Below are 22,528 nucleotides of genomic sequence, written 5' to 3'. Positions count from 1 at the left end.
ATGTTAATTTTAATCAAACCAAATATTATTAATAATATACCTCTATTTCTCTATTATGATTTAGAACCAAAAAATAAATATTTTCTGATTTTATTTTATTCAAGTTATTAATTTAAATTCGAACTGGGCCGAGTTTATTTTATAAATTTGTAATCTAATAAGTAAAATACATAATAAATATGATGAAATACTAAACAATTTAAATTGCCATTGTTATTTGTTCTATTTTTGTTTTGGAAATTGTACTAAATTTTTATATTGAAATTTTAAATTATTTTATTTATATTATCATGAAATAATTAACAAAACTATATACGTATATTAATTATAAATTATTATATCTAAAATTAAAATTTAGATGAAGTTTTTTGTATTCTTTAAAATATAATTAATAATTAGGAAAGTTAAAAAATATATTATATAAATATAATATTTATATATTACATATGTATATATTTCAAGTTGATTTCTTGTACTTGTAAGAATTTTCAAATTTTAAAATAAAAAGCAACTTATAATATTTAAATTGAATAAAATATTTCGTAAGCCATATAAAATCAAATATATTAAATTCGAATAAACAAATTATTATTTTAAAACGTTTAACATTTACCATAATAAGATAAATTTTTTTTACATTTTTTTAATACCTTTATTTTTAAACCAATAGTAATATTTAATAGCTTAAAATAAAATGTTTATACAGAATATTTAAAAATTATTTTATTATATATTTATACCCAAAAACAAAAAACAAACTTAAGGAAAATTTTCCATGATGTCAAGCAACAAATTATAAAAATAAAAGTATACATATATATATACACATGTATATGTACACATATATTTTCCGTTATGTACATAACCTCATTTTACACATATTCGTCTTTTACAGTTAAAAATGAGAACATCACTAAATCAAACCGTTTTTTGTTAACGACCAACCCAACTGTGACGGATTTCAAGAGTTAAACGCTCATTAAATGCTTATTAGTTATCACGGCCCCACACCGCCTTAATACATCCAAATGTACACAAACACGCACACACATGCATGAACACAAATATTCCCACGCTCATTCCGCGACACTCACGAATCCCAACGCTCGCTCTTACTCCTTTGCATTCCTTGGCCGATGTCACCATACACACATTTTTCTCGAGTGTCCACTTTAAGATACACTCACATACACGCGCACATCGAAACCCACACAGTGGCATGCCAAAGTATGCGAACTGTTTGGCGAGTGGCAAATCTGCGCCAATCATAAGTTACCGCTGTCAATTGCAGACTTTGTTATCTGACGCTGCTCTTATTACTTCTTGTTATTATTGTTATTGTTGTTGTTTTATTTCTTTACTACTTTCCATTGTGGAAATTTGTTGCAAGGCCCCAACTGATAATAAAGCGCCGAAGAGTTGCAATAAAGCAAACAATAAGGGAGCAATGGCGCTGAGAACAGTAGCGAGATTGAGAGACGGAGATATTGAGAAAGAGTGATTTGTGAAAATGTGAAAAGAGCGTGGAACTTACGCTACTTAATTGCAGAAAACTTTACAGGCATATAATATAAAAAATATTGGACAAGGAGCAGGCAATTAAAACAGTTAAAGAGCTGACAAACTGATAGTATGTGGGTTAGTGGTGTACTGCTTCGCTGATACCGTTAACAGTGTCTGTTTTTATTGTTTCGGCTCGGTGTGACTATGCAAGTAGACGCATATTGAACTCCATTGTTGGTTTACTGTTGATTAAGCCATTATTGAGAATAAGAGCTGCAGTAGTATAGGTAGAAGGGTTTACATGCTACTATAGTTGACCCTTCCAGAAAACGCGTATAACTTATATTTAGATTTTATAGATAGAAAACGAACTCGAGAATCTCTTCTCTCAGACCATAACTTATCTAAATTGGAAGTACTGTCAGGCAATAAAACAATCTCGTTGTTTCTGAGCTCACTTTGGTGATTGCCTTTATTGCTTGGGATATAATCCGAAGACTGGTGATTATGATAAATTTTGTGACGTGACGCCGATGCAGTATATGGGGAACAACGAGCTCTTTGAGTTCTGTAGAGAGATGAAGTTCTTGAAATGTATGGACGATGCTACAGTGACCAGTTTTATAGATATACATCTACGTACTTGTAGGCTAGGAATTAGACATGTTTGTTAAAACAATGGAAGATTGAGATAGTTAAAATAATAAAATTTGCGAATACAAGAAGCCAATCTGTTGAGGATGATCCAATGACATCTTTTATAGGGTAAAACTTTGAAGTAGAGGAAGGAAAAGAAGATTTTGGAGAACACAATAGAAGAAAAGCGGAGAGCGGACACACGTGTCTGAGCAGAGTAACTGGAGAGATTCAATGAGCTTTATAAAGGAGGGCTACAATTAGTGCAAGATATGTATCTTGATAACCTCTAATAGTGTCGCAAAAAAACGGATTTAATCCCGACTAATTTCTTAGTTATGATTCTCTACTTCAAAATAATCAGCCTCACATTGTTGATCGTTCCACATATTTTATTTTCTTATCGAACATTTACTTTCTTCCTCGAACTTGTTGACCCTATTAACTCTTCATGTTAGTCACCTATTCATTTCTCAGTATGTATGTATGTACAAGTACATACATATGTATTAATGAATGTACGTACTACAAATTGACGCGTCAGATAGTTTGTAGTCGCGTGTTGGTTGCTCGTTGCGTGCGAGCACTTTGTAACACAAGCTGTCTACATATTAAGCTCTTATTGAAAAATCACAATTCTACAAATTGCAAGCTTTCTTCTTCTGTCATTATTGTTGTTTTTGTAATGTAGGTAGCTGCTGCTACAAAGTTGTTATGTTGATAAAAGATGGCGGAGAAGACGACTGTCGCTTTGGCGTCACAACTAACGAGCTGATGGTGGTGGATAACTTTTAACTATAAAAACGATAAAAACAACTCTGGTATACTTATATTTGTTCAACCTGTGAATTGCCAGTGTTGGTGTTGAGGCTTTCAGACTTCCCTCCCAATATGTGGGTTGCAGTTGAAATAGTTTTAAAGTTGTTGAGGTGGCTTTTGTAGTATGCGAACGTGAAGGTTGTCTTTAAAGGGATATAAAGACAGACAGACAGAGAAAGAGAGAGGGAAAGAGAGATAGATAGTGGGTGTGTGTGCTTTAACAAGAGCATGATGTTGTTAAAGGCGTAGAGGCAAAGGCAAAGGCAAAAGTAGAGCTAAAATGGTTAGTAGAAGACCTCGACTTTAATAATGTATGAAAAAAGTGGTTGTTACTTGAAATTGAGCGCAGCTATTGATATAAAATTTTAAATTGCAACAAAGTGCCGTGAATATGTATATATATCACATTGTAGCTATAGTTGTGTGTGTAGCATGCGTGATGGTCGTGGGTTCAAATGATATATTGTTGTTAGAAAAAGATGTTCTATGAGCTTCATTAAACCCTTAACCGATACATATTCGGTATATGTAAAGTCAACCAGAAATTCGGAAATCTTTGTTTATGTTATATGGGGGGCTAAAGGAAATATTGATCAATCTGTTATCAGAAAAATATTCTCCCCGAATTTCAAAAATATATGTATATCACAGATTGACCGATAAAAAGCAGCCATTGACACTAGGGTCCACATATTGGGCATCTGGAGGCTTAACAATTTTTGGTTTCATTCCGACAATATTAAGGGCCGTTTTCTCAATGTCTGGCGGCACGCTTTGTGTTATTTTCCGTAACAACTCGCTGCTACGCCATTCGGCATTCTTTTTCACTTTGAAATTCCGTTTATGGTTGCAGCAACGCTCGATTTCAAAGTAATATTTTTTATATACCTTTTTTATTTACTTTATGTTCGGATATTTAAAAAGTGAAGGAATCAGATGGAATCTTAAATTGTGTTATATGGGAAGTATGTCGATCCGATCTTGTCTTTTTGCACACCGTAATATAGAAGTGTTAGCATAATATTACTAACGGGTGTTTTTTTTTTCGAGGTGTAGAACTTTAAGTTGGCATTACTGTTCAAGATGGCGACCGATTTAACAGCTGTCAAGTGATTTGTTCTCAGTTTGGCTTGGCGATTCATCATGAATAGACTCACGCCTGAACAATGCTTGCAAATAGTGCAAAACTGGGCCAAAAAGAGATTGCCGTTGTTCCCGATTATCATAGGCGAATTTTGTTTAGCAATGAAGCGTACTTCTGGTTGAATGGCCACGTCAACAAGCAAAACTTCCGCATTTGGAGTGAAGCTAATCCTCAAGTGTATGTCGAAACACTGTTACATCCAGAAAAACTGACTGTTTGGTGCGCTTTATGGGCTGGTAGAATCATGGGTCCGTACTTCTTTAAAACCGATGATGGCCAGAATGTTACAGTCAATGGTGATCGGTATAGAGACAGGATTACTAACTTTTTCATTCCTGAACTGAACAAGCATGATGTCCAGCTATGGTTCGAAGAAGACGGCGCAGCTCGTTCCACAATCGATTTATTGAAAGACACGTTTGGTGACCGCCTAATTTCACGTTTTGGACCTGTGAATTGACCTCAAAGATCTTGTGATTTAACACCGCTAGACTACTTTCTGTGGGGTAATGTAAAGACATTGGCCTAAAGTTGTCCATTGTTGCGAAAGGAAAAAAATTTCGAAGTAATAAAAAAAAGTCTTGATAAAAGTTGCCAGAGGTTAAGAAATATAAATTGGAGTTTTTACAATATTGAAACCAAATTAAGGATTTTTAGGTAGGCGTATAGTTAAAGAAATGTTTGATAAGCGTTGCCATCTGTTGAGAAATTTTAATAGAATAAAATTAATGAAATAAATAAATATAATATATCAAATTAAAGTGGAATACAGCTTAACATATATTTTAGGACGGTTGCCATCTGTTTAATTAAATTTTTTAAACTAATGGATTATTAATTAGTAAACGGGTTTCAATTTTAAAAGCTTTTAAAAAGATTTTTGGAAGATATACATATTTCTCAGAAGAATTCCACTTGGAATGGCAAACGGCGCAGCTTGTTGGGATTTATTTCATATATTGTGGAATTCATCGTTTATGACACTCTGTTTTCATATATCTTCGACCCCTTTAATCTGCTATTCTAGACAATCAAACAAACAAGCGCAAAGTCCAATCTACCAGCACCACGAAGAGAAGTCAAAAAATTTTCACTGGTATCCACAGAGGCACACCAGTCCACACACAACTGCTACATACATAATTCAACAACTGTACGTGACTGAGCAAAAATAAAAATAAAATCAAAAAAAAAAAGAACAAGTAGGCAAAACAAGTTCATGAAGCAGTAGAAAGTAAATTGAAAGCGCAAAAATGGAAGCGTCACTTGCAAGGCATTACAAACACAGTCAAGCGACAATATTGTCGAGAAAAATAATGAATTGTGCACGACGATGAGAGAAGAGCGTGCGACGGTGAATAAAATACAAATTAAAAAGTAGCAAAATAAGGTGAAATCGAAGGCATAACAGTAAAAACTGGCTGTTAGGTAACAAAAGCAATCAGTGGTATAAATACAATTTTGTTGTGGCTGCTATTGGCACCACGAAGGTGGTAGCCGAATGCTCATAAAAAACTGTTTCGATGTACAATGTGCTGTGCGCTATGGGCAAAAATAATTTGAAGAGGATATCAAAGGTATTTTTAATAAACGATGTTCGATATCGCAGTTTCATCTCGACACCTTTGACTCCTAGACAAATACTTCGAGTTTACGAACTTTGATCTTTCACTGTGAATGCATCATAAATATGGATGTAAGAATTGATCGTTAAAATCGCGTTAGCTCCAATATTTTAAAATTTTGTTTTCTTACTATGAAAGGTTTGACTAATAATCGATATTTCTCCGTGTTTTTATGAAAAGTGTTGCCTACATTTAGGGGCATGCTGTCTACATTTAGGTGTAAGTGCATACAAATTAGATTAGATCAATATTTGCCGTTATCTTTGATGAAAATCCTCGTTTTATACTTTTCAAATTTACTTTTGTGATTTTTTAAATTTACTCCCAGATAAATCAAATTGTTACGTAGAGCTCCTAGTGTGCGTCATTTCTCTTCCTTTTGTTGGTTTATACATTGTTAACAGTTATATCCGTTTTGTTTGGCATGCGATGGATAACGAAATAATAATAAAGCCAGTGGGTGGTTGCACAATGTTTTTTAGAATTCGCTTCACTATTCTCTTCCACTTTTTTCTCTTGTTTACTATTTTTTTGCAGGTCCTACTTTGCATAATTATTTGCAGTTTGCGCTGTTTTGAAAGTCGCTGAAAGCACTTCCTGCTTGCCTGAGAGGTGGAGATGAGTTGGGTAGCTCGAATTGGACAGCCCGAGAATGCTGAGTATTTCTGCTATTTATGGGGTTTAGCACTGCTTCGGCCAATTCACTATAGAAATAGCGAATTCTAAAATTCTTCTTGTTTTCACATGTATTTTTTGCGGGTTTCCTTCCTGTTTAGTTTCTCGATTTAAATGTTAGTTTATTTCTGCTATAAAAAGACTCTCCGGAATTTTAGAGCAATTTTTGCTCATTGCTTAAGGCTTTTTGAGCCGTTTGGTTAAATGGTACACAGCTGTTGTATTATTTGCTTGAATCTATTTTAGGCAACGTGAGAAATAAATATAAATAGAAATATAATTAATTTAAATAATCTTGCTAGAAATAGTATTTGAGCAAGATATTTGTCGAATAATTACGAATGAATTATTGATTCACAAACAGTTCAGATTTAAGTCGAGATATTAAAGAATTTGTCAGGTGTCTTTAGAAATTTAGATCAAACTCTCTAAGGAATTATATCGAAAACTGTACTCTTTGGTCGTTACAATATTTGCCGGGGCATTAATAATATTGGTATACTAGATTAATTTGGTAGAAGGATAGAGAAAAGCTTTCAGTAATCTGCCGCGACAATTTACCATTCGTGTTAATATAGTTACTATGAACTAGTCGGTTAAATTTATATTATACTTCCGATCTTCTCAATGTCTCTATATTGACCATTAAGATATATACAGTCTTGCATACGTTTATACCAATTTTCACAGCATTTTTGCCACTCTTATTGTGGTATATCCAAAACATGTGTTCTGAACGCATCAATCGCCTCTTCAGATGTTGAAAAACGTTGACCTCTTAGTTTAGTTTTTACATACGGGAATGAAAAGAATTCATTCGGTGCTAAATCAATAGTATACGGTGGATGACTCATCAGTCGATGAGTTGAGTGCAAAAAAACATACACTTGAAGAGTGATCCGTCTTCGGCGGTTGGTTTTCCTTACTTCTTGAAAGACAACTTGCAAACAAGTGGTTGTGTACCACTCAAAATTTACTATTCTGCGTTGTTTCTATTGGTATGGTTTCGACATATCCAGTTTTTCCAAAAAAAGAACACCATTTTCTTAGAAGTACTATGGCGAACAAATTTTGTTGGATTCATCTCATCACATTTGCCTTTTTTGAGCGATTGACAAATTGTGTGGGAGCCAAGGTGAACAAGTTTTTTGTACAGTCAAAAGTTCATGCAATATTGAATACATGCTGGTCTCACTAATACCTGTAGTTGTCTCAATCTGACGATAGGTTACATGACGATCTTGCAATATCAGTTTGCGCACAGCATTAATAGTTTCCGGAAAAACAACTGATTTTGGATGACCTTCACAAAAATTGTTTTGTAGTGGTCTACGACACCGAGGAATTCATACCGTCGGTAAATACTAGTCCTTGATGAAGCATCATCGCGAAATGAATGAATTAAGTTCATCGATGCACTGTTGCTTGCTGAGTTAATCCACGTCGAAATTTTAAAAAATAATCGCAATAAAATGTTCGTGATTTATTTCCGTTTTTTGGCCGAGATGAATAGTTCACTCCTCCACCGTGAATGTAAACGTTGTATTTATGACAACCGCTCGAAGAGTCATAGATTTACTGCCCAACATTTTTTTTCTGTTAGTGGTCACATGCGTTGCTGACCCTGCAAAACTTCTGAGTATATTTCTAATATAAAAATCGCTAAGACATTCAAAATAAAGAACTCGTTAGATTTCGACTGAATTTTTATTTTATGATACATCTACTGTATTAAGTAGTTTTTTTTTAAATGATATGCTACAAATCAAAATCTAAGCGAAATATATAATGAGGTTATGAATTAAAACATTTTGTATTGAAAAATATTTTTAATCTTTATTTACCATTATAAAAGATTATTTCAAGCCTTAATACAAATAATACTTCAAATCAAAGTCTGAACGAAATAAAATGTCGGATTATGTATTGGAGTTGTTAAAGTCAAACTTGTTTAACCTTTTAATTCAAATGCAGATTCGGAAAGTTGTTAGAAGGTTAAAGTGTTTTAGAAAATTATATTAAATTAGAATTTTACCGTGAGAAGACTCCGAAAAAAGACCCCTGTTATCAATTTAAAAGTCTGTAAAATTTAAAATAAAAATACAAGTAATATCTAAAGAATTAGAAAAAAATGTTATGCAAATAAATAAATATATTAAGTATTGGAAAACCCACAAAAAATAAAAAAATGTATTTAAATAAAAGAAATATGCTCAGAACTCAAAAAACATAAATATTTTTATAAATAAAATATTACTGTTAAAATATATTACAAACAGTTATTTAATATTAATATTTTTTTTTGTTTCCACAGGCAATTAAAAGCGACAAAAGTTTATAAATTTATAATTTTGAACGAATTTATGTAGAAATATTCACGATGTTGTTTGAGATATGCGATAAGCTTGCAAGATGCAAGGTATTGTAAATTTGTCCACTTTATATTGGAAACAATAAAGAAAATTGCAACAATAAAATTGACGTTTAAAATATAAAACCATTTAATCAACAAAATTGTGTAATAAAAATATAACATTTCATAACGCTTGCTTAGCAAAAACAAAAACAAATTAAATGTATCGCAAACAGTCTGCAAATTGTCAGCAACACAAGCGTATAAATAACAATCAAATGCAAAAGAAACAAAGTTGAGCAGCTTGTAATAAGAAAACTGAAAATAAAAAACAAAAACAAATACGCAGAATGAGAAGTGAAAGTGAAATAAAATAATCAAATCAGCGTACAAGTTAATGTCAAAAGGTCAACTGTGTGCAACAACTCACTAACACATGCACACACACCTCTTTCGTGTCAACAAATAACTTTTGGAGGAAACCGAAAATTGTTTTTTTTTCAAGAAAAATAAAATAATTTTAATTAAAAGCAAACTAAAGTAATGCCAAGTAAAGGACTGCTGCGAGCAGTTTACACTAACTAACTGTGACTAGTTGTGACAGGCACATACCAACACACAGAAACACAATGCTGTTAACTGCTCAACAAAGAAAGGTCAAATAAATTTCAAGGAATTCAAGTGAACTCACTGGGTGCGAGCTTGACGCCTCCGTTGTGTATTTGTAAGGATATTTCTAAGGACACGCCACGCAATTGAAACTAAGAATTCCTGATAAGGTAAGCTTTTTGACAGCTACTCTTTTTTTGATATGTTTTGATATTATTTTTTATGAAAATACGCTGTACACATAACATCAACTTTTTTTTGGATTTAATTGCATTTTCTTGCTAATTTGCCGTAACAAGACCCGAGGAAATTAAACCAGTTTGCTTGCAACATAACTGATTGAGTACAAGGTTATGAAAAATAAGCAATAAGAAGAAACGTTAACTTGCGTTGCACCGAAGCTATAAATAACACTCTTCACAAATAGAATCTGAACAATTTCTTCGGAGATTGTACCGTTGCTTTGGAAAATAATCCATGCTAAATATCTCGTCAAATAAAACGGTTTTCCATACAAGGTGTTAATTCCGAGCGTTCAGTTTGTATGGCAGCTATAAATTCGATAAATGTCCTTGAGTGCAAAGGACGTGTGCAAAATATTTTGCCACGCTATAAGGGCTTGCGCTCATGGTTCATTGGTGGTCTTCGAAGCGTCTTCTTTTAAAAAAGTTTTTCTTTTTGTGACATCCTAAAAATACGTCGGTTTTCGGGTATTTAAAAAAGCTACTTTATTGATTGCTTTGAAATTTTCATTTACAAGTTTTAAGAATATACACTGAAATTTTGGAAAACAAATTTAAAATTTTTTGAGCTATACGAGTACTCCGACGGCGCTAAAAAATTGGTTCCCCCTGTCATGGTTTTGGCCAGCCAAATCGATTTTTGTCAGGCAGAAAATAATGATGATGCGATCAATTTACGATGTTTCGAGAAAAACGTGTTAAAAAAAACTGATCAAGCTGATTGAACTGGGCGGCTGCACTTGAAATGGCTGTAACTCAAAAGTTATTAGAGATACCGATTTGGAATTTTAGTGTGTCATTTCTAAAGGTATAAACTCTCTCTATCAAAATATGAAAAAAATCTATTCTTTAAAAATTAGCTCAAGGATGCTGCATCGAGTTTAGGTCTGGGACTAGGGATGCCAATCAGGGAGTTTGATCCCATCACATGAATACAATTATTGTTATGCATATATGTTCGACATGACTACACTCTAGTTCAAGTTTGTCAATATTTGGAAGATATGATTCCTCCCCTTATAGATATAGTCTTGAAAAGTTAAACTTTGAAGATATAAAAAAAATTGAGGACCATTTTGCTTTTCTCAGAAAACCGTGACCAAAGCGCTTCCGGTCGATGGGACAGCTCGCTTTTTTCAGAGCTGTTTTGGAGGTGAAAGCCACAGTTTTTGACAGCCGCCAATGAAAGAGTAGAGTCGCCGCATAAATCATCCAGTTTTTTTTGTTTTCAGTGCATGATTTCTCTACCAAAAACGATAATCGAAACTCGGCGGTATAGCCGTTTATCAATTTTTTAAAATCTCAAAAACACCCGGTTCAGCATGCGGTTAAAAGCTACGGATTCGATTCGGCTGCAATGTTCGCAGACAGTCGTCCTCTACAGAATGCACTACTCAGCAATTATTTCGCAAGAATTTTTAAGTTTTCTACAATTTTTAGGTCCCGTTTAGGCAGCTGGCAATTATACTATATTCTAAAAGAAAATAAATGTTTTTGTTAGTAATTATTGCAGATAATATTATATATAATATATGCCAGATTATTCATTTAAAAGTTGATTTATGTCAAATAGCCAATATTGCCAATGATCAATGTAAATTCTAAAAATTATAAGCAATTAAAAAAATATCGAATATATTGTTACTTTGAAAGCAACAAATTATAAATTTCATCCTATTTGTACGTTGTAAAAAAATACCTTTATTCAGTGCCAATAATTATTTAAGTGTTTCGAGAGAAACATTATTTTTAACTGACCTAATAAAATTTCTCCTGAATTTTCATACAGTTCATTGGAGTACTCAGAGTAAATTTATTTGTAATTGTTTTTGATACACGCGGGCATGTGTATGCCTCTATCATAATGAAAATATTATGCAAACATATGTAACCCGAACAGTTCCAATCGGTTCAGCGAAGGCAGCCACATAAATGCCAAATACTGCCAATAACCACAGCACCTTAACCCTCCCACCTCATGGGGCGGCAGTCGACTTTGAATTGTAAAATCATGTTGAACTTTAACTTTGAATGGCAGGCTGTCTGTCGGAATAACGGACAGCATGACTGGCAGTATGCGAACAATACGCACCTGGCCAGTACACACACACACACACACGCTTACAAACCTGCCTAAGGTACTTATGAATGAAACAAATAAAATAGATAATAACTAAATAAGCAGTCACAAATACATATTTATACCTATGTATATGTATATGTTGTAGTAGTTGTTTTTGTACAAAAATATTTATTCACATCTCAATCTTCATCAGTTGGCCTTTTGTTTATTAATTAAATCGCTTCCAAGAACAGTAGCACTGGAATGACACGCTCTTGGATAGAAAGCAAATTTTATGACATCATTATTTTTCCTGGAACCAAGTACCATAGCCAAGCTACTCGGATGACAGGAGAGGGAGGCGCTCTAAAATTCATTGAGTTATGCTTTTAAACGGTAGTGCCGGAGTGTGAGCATATTAAGTAATATAACAATAGTACAAATCATAGCAGTAAGCTTAAGCTTTGAGTGAAACGTTTAGATAGCGTGCCACAAACTGGTTTGACCATTCTCTAGTAACCAGGCTCAACGATAGAAAAAAGGCATAATTGTTCTTGTGATGCATAGGCTACACCAGGAGGACTTAACCGAACACCTTCTCTACAAACCAACAATTTGATGGAACCATGCTTGCTTACCGATGCTATCTAAAAATAAGGAGATTATCTATTCAATCAGAAAGCAGCGCCTCCTTTTCTTGTTTCTGTCACCCTCTAATGTCAAATTGTATGCGTAATAGAGTTGTTGTTATTGTTGTTAGTTAGCTTACAATATGCCAATAAAACCATACATACCCACCTTTAGCTGCATTATTGATTATTATGGCTGAAATTCATTACAGTTGTCGTTTTTGTTGTTTTTATTGTAGCTTTTGTTTGTCTTTGCTACTATAATTAGTCGTAGATTTGCATTAGAATTTTGTGACTTCATGCCTCTGGTGTATGTTTTATGCATGTCGGACTCTGTGTGCGTGTGTGTGTGTGTGGGTGCATTGTTGTTTTACTTATCAGCTTGCGGCTGCGGTTATTCCATTGTACTCTGGTTAACTTCAATTTGTTCGCTTATTCAATATCACCTCTCAAATGTATTGCTCACCCACACATACTACATACATACGTATATATGCATACATACATGAATATCCTTCTATACTTTACAAATAAATTTATAAGATTTTAAGCTGTTAATTGAAATTTCGGCTTCCCGTAATTGTTTTAGGTTTAGAAGTATATATATAAGGAGCACATAGGGAGAGCGAAGAATTTAAAAATTATGTAGGTATGTACTATATACGACTAGCAAGTATTTTTTCGACCTTGTATACTGTCCTACGCGTTCTAGTGGTTTGTGGTTCTGGTAACCATACTTCGAATTAATGGATTTGAAACTCGAGTTTTAAGCTCACAAACTATTATCTACTGGCTATTTCTGTCATACTTTGAATACTTTGTTCTTCTCAATGACGCGAAAGAGATGGAAAAGACGCTTACATTTGTCGAGTATTTGTAATCTAAATGGAAAAGAATGTAATATTCGGCGGGAGGCTCTAATCTCAGCGGTATTCTCAAAAATTATTTAAGAGACCACAGGAGAATACCCAATGCCCAAAAAGTAAGAGTTTTCGATATGAAATTAACAATAGAGAGAGAGAACAATTTGTTTTTATGTGTTCACTCATCTATTACATTTCTTGCTTTTCAACGTCAACCAGCTAAACCCAGGTGATCCCTTATTGGGAATGATCTTCCCATTACGAAATTATAGATTCCAATTACATTTTTGGAAATCGTAGTCCTTATAAAGGAAACTTCATTCAAGATTTGGTAACACTCTTCGAGGAATTTGTTTTTCAGAGACCGCATTTTAATGCTTGAGACCTTTACCAAATCTCGAATTGTCAGTTGTTATACTCTCGCAACCTGTTGCTACAGAGTATAATAGTTTTGTTCACCTAACGGTTGTTTGTATCACCTAAAACTAATCGAGTTAGATATAGGGTTATATATATATAAATGATCAGGATGAAGAGACGAGTTGAAATCCGGGTGACTGTCTGTCCGTCCGTCCGTCCGTGCAAGCTCTAACTTGAGTAAAAATTGAGATATCTTTATGAAACTTGGTAGACATGTTTCTTGGTACCGTGAGACGGTTGGTATTGCAGATGGGCGTAATCGGACCACTGCCACGCCCACAAAACGCCATTAATCAAAAACAAATAACTTGCCATAACTAAGCTCCGCAATAAGATACAAGACTGTTATTTGGTACACAGGATCACATTAGGAAGGGGCATCTGCAGTTAAAACTTTTTTTTTAAAAAGTGGGCGTGGTCCCGCTTCTAATAGGTTTAATGTGCAAATCTCCTAAACCGCTAATGCTATAATAACAAAATTCACTAGAACCAAATGTTTTTAGCACTTCTATTGACGGTGTGAAAATAGTTGAAATCGGGTGGCAACTCCGCCCACTTCCCATATAACGGTACTGTTAAAAACTACTAAAAGCGCGATAAATCAAGCACTAAACACGCCAGAGACATTAAATTTTATCTCTAAGATGGTATAAATTGGGTTTATAGGAACCGCGTTCAAAATTAGTCAGTGGGCGTGGCACAGCCCACTTTTAGGTGAAAACCCATATCTTGAGATCTGCTCAACCGATTTCAACCAAACTCGGTGCATAACGTTCTTTTCATGTTTCTATGTCATAGTGCGAAAATGGGCGAAATCGGACTACAACCACGCTTACTTCCCATGTAACACATCTGATTCTTTCACTATGCAAATCGGGTAACAATGATTATATCGGGGTAAGACTTTGCGTGAATAATGCAATTAAAGTATGCCACCTTGCGGCCAAAAATTGTCTAAATCGAACGAAAACTGTTCAAACCCCTAAGTACTAAATATGTGGACCCCAGTGCCTATAGTTGACCTTCTACCGAAAATATTAGTCAATCCACAAAGAAATCTCAAACGAGTATACCATTTGACTTTGCGAGAGTATAAAATGTTCGGTTACATCCGAACTTAGCCCTTCCTTACTTGTTTTTAGATGTATTTGGACTAAAAACTAATTTTCTGGTGGTGTCGTGAATAGATGTAATGAAAATATCTTGTATTGCATTTTGAGGATTTCGAATTGATTTTTATCCAAATTTTCAAATTTGAGAACTTTAAAGCTTAAGAGAGTTTTCAGTAACGTTTCAATATAGGCTTATCAGCTTAACTAAACCAATATTGTCTCAAACTGCTTGTATATAATAATGTTTATAATGCTTATGACTAGATATTGCGAAACATATACTTAAGGCGAAATTGAACAACACTCATTTCTCATAGGATACAATTTAAATTTTTATTATTTCTTTCTACTATATATAGATCAAGTATTAATGAAGATATTAGAATATAATTTTGCGAAAATAGTGCCTTCAGGGTTCAAGGTCATTTCAAGCCACCATGTACCGAATATGAGGTCCTCGCTGCCTACTGAATGTATCGGTCCATCTGTAAGATATCTTAATGAAATCCAGAGAATAGCGGTGTTCGTTAATATTGTGCCCTGGGGCTAGAATTTATAAAATCGGTTTGGTACTTCCCTTAGCGCCCAAATACTTAATATAAGGAATTTCAATGTTCCATCAAGTTTAATACCATATATATCTGTCAATGTGTAAGATTTTTAATCAAAACAAGAAAAAACGTTAACTTCGGTTGCACCGAAGATCTAATTTCGTGAATCTGCAATAAAAAATAAAAATGTTTTCCATGCAGGCACCTTACTCCGATCGTTCAGTTTATATGATAGCTATGTGACATAGCGATCCGATCTAAACAATTTTTTCGGAGATTATATTCATGCTTTAGAAAATAACTCATGCCAAATTTCGTCTAGATACCTCGTCAAATGAAAAGGTTTTTTATGCAAGCACTTTACTCCGATCATTCAGTTAATATGGCAGCTATATGTTATAGTCATCCGATCTATAAAATTGCTTAGGAGCTTGCACTATTGCTTTAAATAATATTCTGTGCCAAATTTCGTCAAGATACCTCGTCAAATGAAAGAGTTTTCCATACAAGCACTTGATTCCGATCGTTCAGTTTGTATTAGTTGTATTATCAAATTACCCCAGCCTATACTACATGCTATGACTATTGTATCTACTAATATGCAGAGTATTGTGACCGTAATTAGTTAGGTTAGCTTTAATTTTCAAATTACAATATTTTCTTTAAAAGCTCCCAATTTCGAGAGGGTAATGCTTAAATATAATCAAGTAAAGTACCCTTTTAAATAATTTAGAATATAAGAACACCTTCCCCTTACTCTTTATGCAACGAAAAAATCACTCACAGATCTCAAAGCGTCGATTAACGGCCTAGTCAGACACACACACACTCAAATACAAGTATGATTGATTATAAGCGTTCCGCTTTTTATTTTGATAACAAGTTAAAAAGCTCGCATAAAAATGCTTATAATAAATTATGTTTATGTGCCTCATAAAATACTTGCAACTGAAACAAATAAAAGCAACGCAACAACAACAATATTGAAATTGTATAAATTGAGAAAACATCAAAAGGCTTTTATGTGCACTCCTAGCTGAAAGCGTGGCATGATCGGCCTACGATTGCCCGTTTCCCCTTCACTTTGCCTACTTTGACTCCCACTCTTCTCTTGCTCTCGCAATTTGCATTTTCACTCAATTCAGATTTTTATGCGAAATTTTTTGCCAACCAATTTTCCCAGCCGCCTTGAGTTTGTCGTGATTTAAGTGTGTTCATAAAGTATGTTGTTGCTATTGTTATTATTTGTTTTAAACTTTTTTTGTCATTACTTTTCTTGTAAAAGAGAAAGTTGAAAGCAAAGAAAGTTGCAAACAATGAGGAAAGTTGAATGGTTATGATTCTCCTTCCTTTGGGTATTCGAAATTGTGGTTGGAAATACTATACACGTATTTGCGGACCTTGAGCCCAATACACATTATAATTTTTTGGGGCAATTTGAATTTTGGGTGTTAATTTTATGAAACTTAAATGACAAAAATCCTCTCATTAATCGTCCTAAAAATAAGAGAGGTATATAAACTAGCAGACTAAAACTCATATTCATATTCGCATTCTGAATTGTTGGAGAGAACAGTGATGATACAAATGTTGCTTGCCAAAACTCTAATTTAGTGTAACGAATTGTGGTTTGAAAATTTGTTTAATGTAGGCGTGGCTCTGCCCCCAAATAGATTTACTGTACATATCACGCAAACCATTCAAGTTATATAACCTAAATTTGCGCAGGGCATAGCATTTCCACACCTCTTGCGACAGCATTAAAATACCATAGATGAAATCGGATGATAACCACGCGTACTCCCCTTGTAACGGTTTTGTTAAAAACTGCAAAAGGTGCTATAAAACAATAACTAAATGCATCAGAGACATTAATATTTTCATCAAGGATGGCACAAGATTGCTTTATAGGAGCAAGTTTCAAAATTGGAGATGGGTGTGGCATCGCCCACATTTTTATCTCCGGACCCACTTGATAAATTTCAATTTAGTACATCAGACTATTTTAACATTCCCAAATTAAAGTGCAAAATCGGATCGGAATCCCCTTCTACCTATATAACACAACTTTAAATTCCATCTTACCAATTAATACATTGAAATAAGTCTTTGTACAAATAGTGCCTTTAAGGTATGCAATATCAGGTCTAAAATTGTCAAAATCGGACCATAACTATTTAGGAACATGAATAGAACTGGTATATACCTTGGTCTTAATCTTATATCCCTTATATCATCAATTCCGATCTTCTGGTTTGACGCTTTCCGCATAAACTCAATATGTTAAATGCTTTGCCAATACCTGAAGGTAATTCCCTGGCTTTGATCCTGGGAAGTTGCAAGAGTGTGAAATGCTTGGCTACATCCGAACTTAGGTCTTCCTTACTTCTTTTTATATATATTCTTTGTATCTCACCATATATACGTGGGTAGAATGTTTTCGCTTATTTATTTATTTTTATTTTAGCTTAAAGTGAAAATCGCGAAATTTTCGGTAAACGAAAGAAGTACGTTTTCGGTATTAAATAAATATAATGAAAAAAGCAGAAAAAAATCGACGCTGGCAAAGCGCGAAGTATAAAATATATAAAGCAAAATATTACAAACTAAAGTTAAATAATTTTTTCCCGCAATATTTGTAATTTAAAGAAGAAAACTTCGGGAATGGATAAATATAAAATTATGTATGGTATAAGAGTAAAGAAGCAAATTTTCTAAGGTAACGCCAGGTTGACCTCCGTATTCATTAATTGATATATCTTAATTATTGTGTAAGTAGTAGAAAATAATGTTGTGACTAGAATTTGAAAACTTAACATTTTGAAAGAAAAAATTACTATCAGAGACAAATAAACATCGGATTCCATTTTGTAAAGAGATTCCAAATTTTTGTAAATTATTGAAAATTTTATGTAGTTTTTGAACAAAATTCAATGTATAAACGACTTTTCCCGCCATAGATATTGCATTTGAAGTGAAAATCCAACCAAATTCAAAAGGCCGAAAGCCCACGAGAGTTCTGAATAATTTCGTTTTAAAAAGCACTACTAGCCTATACTGATATATTAAACATATAAAAAATTCGATGATTCCCGGAGTTCATGACCACAGATTAACTTTTAGTCATTTTAAATATCTATTATCAGCCCTATCAGATGTTTCGGTTACATCAAGGGACATGAAGTAAGCCACTTGTCTTACATCCTACCTCTTGGGCAAAAAAAGTCTAGGTATCCCATTTTTGTGTCTGCCTTCAAATGTCCTTGACCAAAATCCCTATTAAAGTTCTCTTAGTAAAACTGATGTGACAAAAGTAACCACAATATGAACAGTGAGTATTTTTTCGACAAATGAGATTTCTGAAGATATCTTTAAATCGGTAGCATCCCAGAAAATAAACGAAATATTTTAATTCGATCGTCTGTCTGTAAATTTGTGTCTCTCTGAGCCTTATTGACGAATACATCTTCGCAAAAGAAAATAGCTGGATCTGGCATATCTTGAAAATAAATGTCAATACAATGAGGTATTTTTGAAACAGAAAAGTATATTAGCGTAGACCCACCACTAACTGAAATGACCGTAGATTGGCTTGATGACTCGGAATAGATTATGGGTGTTTACGGAGAGGTAATCTCACTGACAGTTTTCTTGAATAAAAAAATTCGTTCTAACAGGAACCCCATCCTAGCAGCCTAGAGTGTTATTTGCAGATTAATGGGTCCTAGATACATATGACAAGATCAAATATCCAATATTGTAAAAAAGCTACGCTTTCTCTCTCACTCTTTCTCACTCTCTGGATTTGGGAAACAAATTTCTGAGACCTCAGTACATCTTCGCCTCTTTAGAATTATTTGCTTTTTTCTATGCAAAGAATGAGGACTTTTGTCTGAGTAAACTTAGAAAACTACGAAATTATATTTGCTTCCAATTTCTTTTCTACAGAAATCTTGTTTGTTTAAAAATATTACGCATTTTGAAGCAAACATTTTCAATTTCTAAGAAAGCTCAACTGCACTCACTAATGAGTTGAGCTGTAAGCATCATTATAAAGTTCTGCAGATAATCGCGGTTTTTCGGAAAAGTTAAAAATTTTCATTAAATAATAGCAATTAAATGCTATCGCGTTTGAATGCAGACTTTTTCAATCGTAAAATTACTATTAAAATGATAAAAACACACACACAAACATATGCACAAAATACACAATGGTGCCACATGGCGTATGAGTAACCAACCGAAATCGAGCCAGCGAAAAGTTGTACAAGAAAAGGCAAATATTCAACGGCAAACAAATGAATATGAGTGAGAATGAATAAACAAGCAGTTAAACAAAGAAATGCAGAAACGAATACACAAAATGGGCAAACGCCAGCGAATGCAGAACAAAGTAAGTGAGGTAGGGGTTTATCGTTCAGTTAAAATTTAAAATTAATGTTAAAACTTTAACAATCTTTTTTAAGGTATTGTTACTTACATTAATAAAGTGGAAAATGTTAAAAAAAAATTGAAAATATTATATATTTAAATTAAATATAATAAAAGTGAAGGGAGTTTTGCCTACAAATATAATTTTAAGCAAAGCTGCCACATATCTCTTCCCTACTATATACTCTAAGGTATATTAAGTTTGCCATACAATTTTTGAGATTTTTGTCAGTTTTTGAGATATCGACCTGAAATTTTTCAATCGTCCTTTTCTCATTAAGAATCTGATCATGTGTTGAAACGATCAATATCGAACCACTATAGCATATAGCTGACACACAAACTTAAGAATCGGAATCAATGAAAACCTTTTCATTTGACTAGATATCTTCTTGAAATTTCTCATGAGTAATTGCCTAAGGCAATGTTGCATTATACAAAGATCGAGTAATGATAGCATATAGCTTACACACAAACTAACTGATCAATGACCATGAAACTAGTAACACTCTAAAGAAAAACTTCGGAGACTCTATAAAATTAATATATAAATAATCAACGTAACAAGCTTAATCGATTTAGCCCTGACCGCCCGAAGTATTCCTTCAGTGTTTGAGATATCGATCTGAAATTTTGAAATTTTTCCTTTTCTTATCAAAAGAAATTGTTCAGATCGAGTAACTATATCATATAGCTGCCATACAAACTGACCGAACAAAGTTCTTGTAAGGAATGTTTTGTATTTTTAATAGGTACTATAGCTTCGATGCAACCGAAGTTATCTTTTATCTTGTTTTTATACTTAAATGTAAAAAATTTCCAATAGTTATTTTTAATTTTAAATTGCTATTTAACCTGAATGTTAATTCTAATAAACATTCTGAGTAGGGTTACCATATTGGTAGATAAACATACGTTATGCTTATACATATTCAAAAACAAATAAATATAAAGTCCAGAAACACATAATATTCAAAACACTACCATCACTTATTATGTTGTTAGGTAACACTAAGCAAGAAAATTATTAAAAAGAATTTTTTGGGAAAAATATAAAACAAGCTGAAAGAAATAATCTTCCAACTTACAAGCATATAAAATTTTTTCGAGCAAAACACATTTAGCAAGAAAAAAGTGAGTGAAAATTTTCAAAATCGCTAAAAATCATAACATATAAATATTTTTACAAAAGTGGTACAATGACTAGCAGATACCCAACACAGCTCGCCAACTGCTCATTGCTGCACTCATTCCTCATATATTTGGCATACTTTCTATAGTGAAAAACGTCATTGCGAAGTGAAAATACCATTTCGCTGCTTGCTCAACTGGAGTGTGAAATCTAGAATCGAATGTGAGCGGCATGTTTACTTTAGCGTAGAATTTCCTGCGATTCTTTTGTCATATGTTTTACATTCTCTTATTTGCCTTTTATTTTTTGTTGTTTTCTTTGTTCTGCCATTTTGCGAGTGTGTACGTATGTGTGGATATGTGTGTTTTCTTTTTTCGGAACAAACAAAGCGCCATTCTGCCCTTAGGCTGTGCTAACACTGATGCGCATATGTATATATTTATACTCGTACATACATACATATTTGAGAGTGCATAACGTGTGTGTGTGTGTGTATGCATGCTCGATATACTTGCATGCTATACTAAATAACATTGACCTTGAATGCAGCAACAGCAACAGCAGTTGCCGCCGCGTAACGGTACAGCCACGAGGCATCATCCCCAATAACCGACAGACACAATAAACTGACGCTTTGGCGGTCATACGCGCAGTCAGCCACACAAAAGGGTGGCAGTTGAGAGTGTATGCACACGCACACACATGCACAAACATGTCCACAAAACTGCAACGAGCACCATGCGCTTGCACACAGTTACATAAGTATTAAATAAGAGCACTGTTTGCTATGACTGCTGGCGAATAAAAAGAACACGAAGAATTCATTGCCTTAAGGGCCCTTTTAGGCGACTGCAAACTGTCATTCAACTTGCCTATCTAAATTATTAAAGCAGTGAAAAAGTGTAAAGAAATAATCGAATTTCTGAAATTACTTACGACGCTTTTCTTCTTCTTCTTATTTTGTGATAAAATTTTGAAAATAGCAAACTTGGTCTTGGCAGACCTAATTTTAGGCAGGAAATTTAGCGTAAGTTTTTATTTATTTTTTTGATGTTGTTGTAAATTATAACTGTAAGCCAATTATTAATAACGATGAATTTCGCAACCAAAAAAGATGTTAAAGTCGCGTTTAAACTGCCCGAAAGAACGATTTTCTCTCAAAGGACAAAACTTTAGTCTGGGAATAAGTACAAACTCCGCGGCTTACCTTACCGCATCGCTAGTGTTGTTTGTCGCCCGCCAGTTGTCAAAATTGTCTAGAGGAACGCTTGATAGAAACATCTCAGCACTCTCACCTCAATTGTTTGGCTGTAACTGGGCTGAGGTTGAAACATCTTCGATGTCATACCTTCGAAAGACACAGCTAGTTACAAAGAATATTTATTCAACTGTCCAAGTGGGCTAACCGAAATGCGGGTGTGTCAACGTAAAAAACCAACCGTATCTTACATATAGCAGGGTCTATGTAACCTAAACATAACCTCGTTTTTATCCTGCCAATGCCAACTGTCAACTCGGTAGCATTCCTCAAATTATTTGGGAACTTTTTAGAGTTCATAGTGAACATAAACCTTAAATTCTGCTGTGTATGCTATTGAAATGCCTTCACCTTATCTGAAGCCAATTTAACTTCGAAATACATTCGGATTTTCGGAACTGGTTTTTAAAACCATCACTGTGCTGTGGCTTAGTTTTGAGCTATGAGCTAATGTGTTCCCCAAA

The 22,528-nt window shown here is 33.8% G+C and overlaps 1 protein-coding gene across 1 annotated transcript in view; it reads left to right on the top strand.

Annotated features, from left to right (window-relative positions):
• GlyT (Glycine transporter) overlaps positions 1 to 22,528 on the top strand; it is a 105,574-nt gene that overhangs the window by 1,905 nt on the left and 81,141 nt on the right. Inside the window, exon 2 of the mRNA XM_036375752.2 lies at positions 8,717 to 9,534. The gene's annotated coding sequence lies outside the window, so the exon portion shown is untranslated. The remainder of the gene's footprint in view (positions 1 to 8,716; positions 9,535 to 22,528) is intronic.

The sequence above is a fragment of the Bactrocera oleae genome, chromosome 4 (assembly GCF_042242935.1).
Source record: "Bactrocera oleae isolate idBacOlea1 chromosome 4, idBacOlea1, whole genome shotgun sequence".
NCBI lineage: Eukaryota > Metazoa > Arthropoda > Insecta > Diptera > Tephritidae > Bactrocera > Bactrocera oleae.
Note: the sequence above shows the minus strand (reverse complement) of the source record. Positions and strands in the feature narration are given on the sequence as shown.